General features: G+C 43.7%; 1 pseudogene across 1 annotated transcript; it reads left to right on the top strand.

The window, feature by feature from the left end:
• The first annotated feature begins 1,657 nt into the window (after positions 1 to 1,657).
• Positions 1,658 to 3,631, top strand: LOC147376551 (nucleosome assembly protein 1-like 1 pseudogene; annotated as a pseudogene). The gene has a single exon (XR_015161044.1). The product of XR_015161044.1 is annotated as a nucleosome assembly protein 1-like 1 pseudogene (transcript).
• The last annotated feature ends 2,369 nt before the right edge of the window (positions 3,632 to 6,000 follow it).

Raw genomic sequence — 6,000 nt, forward strand, 5'->3', positions numbered from 1 at the left:
GGAGCAGCCTCCTGAGACCACTGAATGGACCCTTTTGAGGAAACACCTCAAATCTGGACAGGTTGTCCCGAGTGAAGCTATGGAGTCACCCTGAGGCCTGGGGTCCCCAGAAAACCTCCCTCAGAGGGGCCCCTTGAATACCTTGGTTCCATCTACTGTTCTCCCTTGTGGACCCACAAAGGCCCAGGGCTGTGAAGAAGGGCTCTGGGGCAGCAGAGTGGGGCGTTTCTGGTCTCATCTTGGGCCACCGGAGCAAGTGGCAGCAGCCCCAGAGATACTCGAGGGGGAGGGAGACCTGCAGCCTGGGGACTGACACTGCAGGGCCTGGGGCTTTCCTGAACCTGTGGACTGTCTCCCAGGCCTCCACCTCCCAGGCCTGACCCACAGTGAAGCTCTCAGAGAGGAGGCCTGTGGCCCCCAGAGCATCAGGTTAGGGAGAGGAGAATGGTTCCATTCTGCAGACGGGTTTGGGAGGTGGGAACCCTGAGGAGAGACTGGGTGGGTGGTGGCTGCCTGAGAGAGGAGGGCGAGCAGGTGAGCCCAGGTCCATCCTGAGACCAGAAAATTCTTGGAGACTAACAGGCTGAGGGGCTCCCTGAGGGAAAAACCCTGTTCTGAACAGAGGGTGTCAGGAGGGGGAAGAGAGCAGAGTGGGCTGCTGCTGCTGCTGCTAAGTCGCTTTAGTCATGTCCGACTCTGTGCGACCCCAGAGACGGCAGCCCGCCCGTCCCTGGGATTCTCCAGGCAAGAACACTGGGGTCGCACAGAGTCGGACAAGACTGAAGTGACTTAGCAGCAGCAGCAGCAGCCCACTCCGCTCTCTTCCCCTCCTGACACCCGCTTAGGACCAAAATCCTACCTGGCCTGCTAAGTTGACCAGCCCCACCCTGGTCGTCTCCCCCTTTCTCACCCTCCTTGGCTACCTTGCTGAGGGTCCTTGTCTCACTCCTCACCTGGGCCAGGAGGCCCCACATCCAGCCTGGCTTCTTCCAAGAGACCTTCTGTGGAAAAGAAGGAAGGAAAAAGAAAAGCAGACAGATAACACAGGCTGCTTCAAGTAACGTATTGCCTGAGACAGTGGTTCTCGAAGAACGTTCCAAGGAACCTGGGGGTTCCCAAGACCCTGCAGGGGCTCCATGAGGTCATGACTATTTCCAGTCATGATATAACATTGCAGTCCATGATAATACACCCTGAACCACCCACCACAAGAAGCCTCCCACCAACCAAGTATCCCCAGATCCTCCCCTTCCTCGCTGCACTGATATTTACCCCAGTGACCCTAGAACAACAGTGGGTCAGACTCTTCGTACGTTAGCGGGCACCAGGGAGGCGGCAGCACACTGCACTAGCAGCCCCTGCGTTCCTCATGCTGTATTCTTTCCAAATGAAAATGTGAAGCGACGGAAGCTATTCATTTCATTCGATCTCAACCATGATCGTCTCAAGGAAAAGCACTTGCGTGATTGAAGAGTAAGTTGAACTAGCCACTTTTTTCATAGAAACACAATTTTTACTTGAAAGGACAAATAACAGCTCAATTATGGATACTCACGCTACAGTATATAATGCAGACATCTATCTTGAAAATGAATAGAGTTAAACTTTTACTTCAAGGAAAACCAGTAGGATGTGTTAGTGTAATAAAACTGGAACTTTCCCTTTTTTTAGCGCCATCTGCTCGCGGCGCCGCCTCCTGCTCCTCCCGCCGCCGCCCTGAGTCACTGCCTGCGCAGCTCGGGCCGCTCGGCTCCCCGCGCTCGCCACCGATATTTGGCATTTGTACAACATGGCAGACATCGACAACAAAGAACAGTCTGAACTTGATCAAGATTTGGATGATGTTGAAGAAGTAGAAGAAGAAGAAACTGGTGAAGAAACAAAAATCAAAGCGCGTCAGCTGACTGTTCAGATGATGCAAAATCCTCAGATTCTTGCAGCCCTTCAAGAAAGACTTGATGGTCTGGTAGAAACACCAACAGGATACATTGAAAGCTTGCCTAGGGTAGTTAAAAGACGAGTGAATGCTCTCAAAAACCTTCAAGTTAAATGTGTACAAATAGAAGCCAAATTCTATGAGGAAGTTCATGATCTTGAAAGAAAGTATGCTGTTCTTTATCAGCCTCTGTTTGATAAGCGATTTGAGATCATTAATGCCATTTATGAACCTACAGAAGAAGAGTGTGAATGGAAACCAGATGAGGAAGATGAAATTTCTGAGGAGCTAAAAGAAAAGGCCAAGGTTGAAGATGAGAAAAAGGATGAAGAAAAAGAAGATCCCAAGGGAATTCCTGAGTTTTGGTTGACCATTTTTAAGAATGTTGACTTGCTCAGTGATATGGTTCAGGAACATGATGAGCCTATTCTGAAGCACTTGAAAGATACTAAAGTGAAGTTCTCAGATGCTGGTCAGCCTATGAGTTTTGTCTTAGAATTTCACTTTGAACCCAATGAATATTTCACAAATGAAGTGTTGACAAAGACATATAGGATGAGGTCAGAACCAGATGATTCTGATCCCTTTTCTTTTGATGGACCAGAAATTATGGGTTGTACAGGGTGCCAGATAGATTGGAAAAAAGGGAAGAATGTCACTTTGAAAACGATTAAGAAGAAGCAGAAACACAAGGGACGTGGGACAGTTCGTACTGTGACCAAAACAGTTTCTAATGACTCTTTCTTTAATTTTTTTGCCCCTCCTGAAGTTCCTGAGAGTGGAGATCTGGATGATGATTCTGAAGCTATCCTCGCTGCAGACTTTGAAATTGGTCACTTTTTACGTGAGCGTATAATCCCAAGATCAGTGTTATACTTTACTGGAGAAGCTATTGAAGACGATGACGATGATTACGATGAAGAAGGTGAAGAAGCGGATGAGGAAGGAGAAGAAGAAGGAGATGAGGAAAATGATCCTGACTATGACCCAAAGAAGGATCAAAACCCAGCAGAGTGCAAGCAGCAGTGAAGCAGGATGTATGAGGCCTGAGGATAACCTGCACTGTAATAGCCTAAACACAGCTATTATTTACTTACAGCCTTATGTTTTTGTATTTTCTTGGTAGACTCAAGTTTTTTTTAAAGGAAAGGAACTGATATTTTAAAGACCAAATTTGTCCTAATTAGCATTTTAACTAGTTTTTCTGCCAGCTGCATCGAGTGCACAGAATCTCTCATGCATGTTTGTCTGTTGCTATATAGTTTGGTTCTTCTTGGAGTATTTTTATCATGTAACTGTTAGATTAAAGCTATGAAAATGAACAGAACTGTGAAATGAACCAGATTTTTTTGTCTTGCTAAGTTTTTTCCTGAAGAACCAAAGTATTTTTTCAGCTGGTTGAATGGGTTTAAGTTTGCTTGCAAGAGCTGTGCCTTTCATTACTTTGTTACAGAAATACAATGACTTGCATTAAGACGATTCATCGTTCAAAAAGCAAAGCTTGTCAAGACAAGTATATGGTTAAGAATTTCCAGTAGGCCTACACCTGATAACTTAGATTAACAGGTTTTTGTATGTCAGGTGACACCATTTACTATAAGAAAAGCTTATTAACTAATAGTATGGTTATTGGTTATCTTAGGGAGGTGAATAAAACCTAGTATTTTCAGAAAAAATAAATAAAATAAAATAAAACTGGAACTTTCGAGCAAAAATTAGAATTTGAAAAATTTGGCTCTGCTACCATGAGTTTGACAGTCTCTCAAAACGTAAAGATTTTCTTGATGAGATCAGTGGTTTTATCAATAAATGTGATTTTTACATATGTCTATATATTAGATAATGAAATGTGCCAGCATTTGGAAGATGTGGATAACCCAGTGAATCAATCTTTTCCAAGTGACCAGTATATTAAGTTACAGAGTCATAGGAGACCTATTTATTTTTTTTATTTTATTTTTTAACTTTACAATATTGTATTTGTTTTGCCATATATCAAAATGAATCCACCACAGGTATACACGTGTTCCCCATCCTGAACCCTCCTCCCTCCTCCCTCCCCATACCATCCCTCTGGGTCGTCCCAGTGCACCAGCCCCAAGCATCCAGTGTCTTGCATTGAACCTGGACTGGCGACTCGTTTCATATATGGTATTATACATGTTTCAATGCCATTCTCCCAAATCATCCCACCCTCTCCCTCCCCCACAGAGTCCAAAAGACTGTTCTATACATCAGTGTCTCTTTTGCTGAGGAGACCTATTTATATTTCGTGATAGACCAACGAATTCTAATGTAACAAAGAATTGATTAATATGGTCTGAGATTCTAGGACAACCCTTTCAAAACTTCCACTTGTTGAGTTTTGGTGAATTATCAAAGAAGAATATTCACAACAAATTTTATTGTAATTATTTATATAAGTGTAGGCTCAGTCATATCTGACTCTTTGCGACCCTATGGACTATAGCCTGCCAGGCTCCTCTGTCCATGGGATTTTCCAGGCAAGAATACTGGAGTGGTTTGCCATTTCAGCAACAACTTTTAAAGACTATTAATATATTCTCCTCTTTCCAACTACTTATCTGTGTGAGGCTCAATTGTCTTCAAATCTTCAAACAAAAAAACAAATACCGTATATTAACACATATATATGGAACCTAGAAAGATGATGCTGATGAACCTAATTACAGGGCAGCAATGGAGATGCAGACGCAGAGAGCAGACCTATGGACATGGGGTGGGTTGGGGTGGGGAGGAAGTAGAGGGTGTATGGATGTATGGAGATGTATAGAGAGAGAAGCATGGAAGTGTACATGACCATATGTAAAATAGATAGCCAGTGGGAATTTGCTGTATGACTCAGGGAACTCAAACCAGGGCTCTGTAACCACCTAGAGGCCTGGGATGGGGAAGGAGGTGGGAGGGAGGTTCAAGACAGAGGGGGCATATATATACCTATGGCTAATTCATGTTGATATATGGCAGAGACCAATACAATATCGTAAAGCAACTATCCCTCAATTAAAAATAAATTTTAAAAAAGAAAAAGAAAACAACACATATAACAAACTGATTACAGAAGTAGGAAAGTCCTTTTGTCTTCATATAAGCCATGCATTAAAGAGGTGTGCAAAAATGCAACAAAAGATATCATTTTTCTCACTAGCCTTTTTTTGAAAATATAATTATGTCTCACTTTAAAAATATGTTACTAGATAATGGGCTTACTGATACTATTTTAAGTGAATTAATAAGTATTTTAAATTGTATAGTATTGTATATACTAGTAGATGTAACCCATATAAACAAAAACTCTTAGATACTCAATAATCTGTCAAGTGTCAAAGGGCCTTGAAAACCGAAAGGTTAAGAATCAGGGCCCAAGAAATGCAGCAGGCTGTCCTGACACAGATAGGCCACAAGGAGGCAGCACGAACTCTGATCATCCCAGGCTACCTACCGTTCACCCGCGGAATCTCCTTCATCTCCATATCTTCTTCACCCCTCCCCACTTCCTTGTTTTCCTTCTCTGCATTTTCCCGAGCTGCACAACTTCTTAATTACAGGAAATGATCATCTTCTCAGCGTAGTTTCTATCAAAGCCATGTCAGTCACATATTACTCTGCAACCGTTTATCAGATGCCTCTCAGATGACGTTAATCTTCCAGGGATGAGTAAAAGGAGTTAATAAGCTAGTGAGGGAGAGGGACCCCAAGGCCAGCCATTAGAACGCCAACGTGGTGATAATGTGACAGCTCTTTATTTCCTGTTTCAGAGGGATTCCCGCAAGGCAGAGGAGGTCAACAGGGACACGCTGAGATATTCATCAGGAATTTCTGGAAGGCTCTGGAACTTCAGGGACGCACTGAGAACAAAAACCAGGTTCCACAAGAGATAGGAGAGAAGGACTGGAAAAACGGGAGCCAGGGAACAGAAAATGGGGAAAGAAAACTCCCCAGAAATCACAGAGATTATGAGTGAAGACAGCAAGAAGGAGTCAGGGGAAAGGATTTAGACTTGGGACCCCTCTTGGTCGTGGCCTCAGGGGTGACCAAGCTCA

Source organism: Bos grunniens, chromosome 3 (assembly GCF_055505025.1).
Source record: "Bos grunniens cultivar Pamir isolate PY7600 chromosome 3, Bosgru_T2T1.0, whole genome shotgun sequence".
Lineage (NCBI taxonomy): Eukaryota > Metazoa > Chordata > Mammalia > Artiodactyla > Bovidae > Bos > Bos grunniens.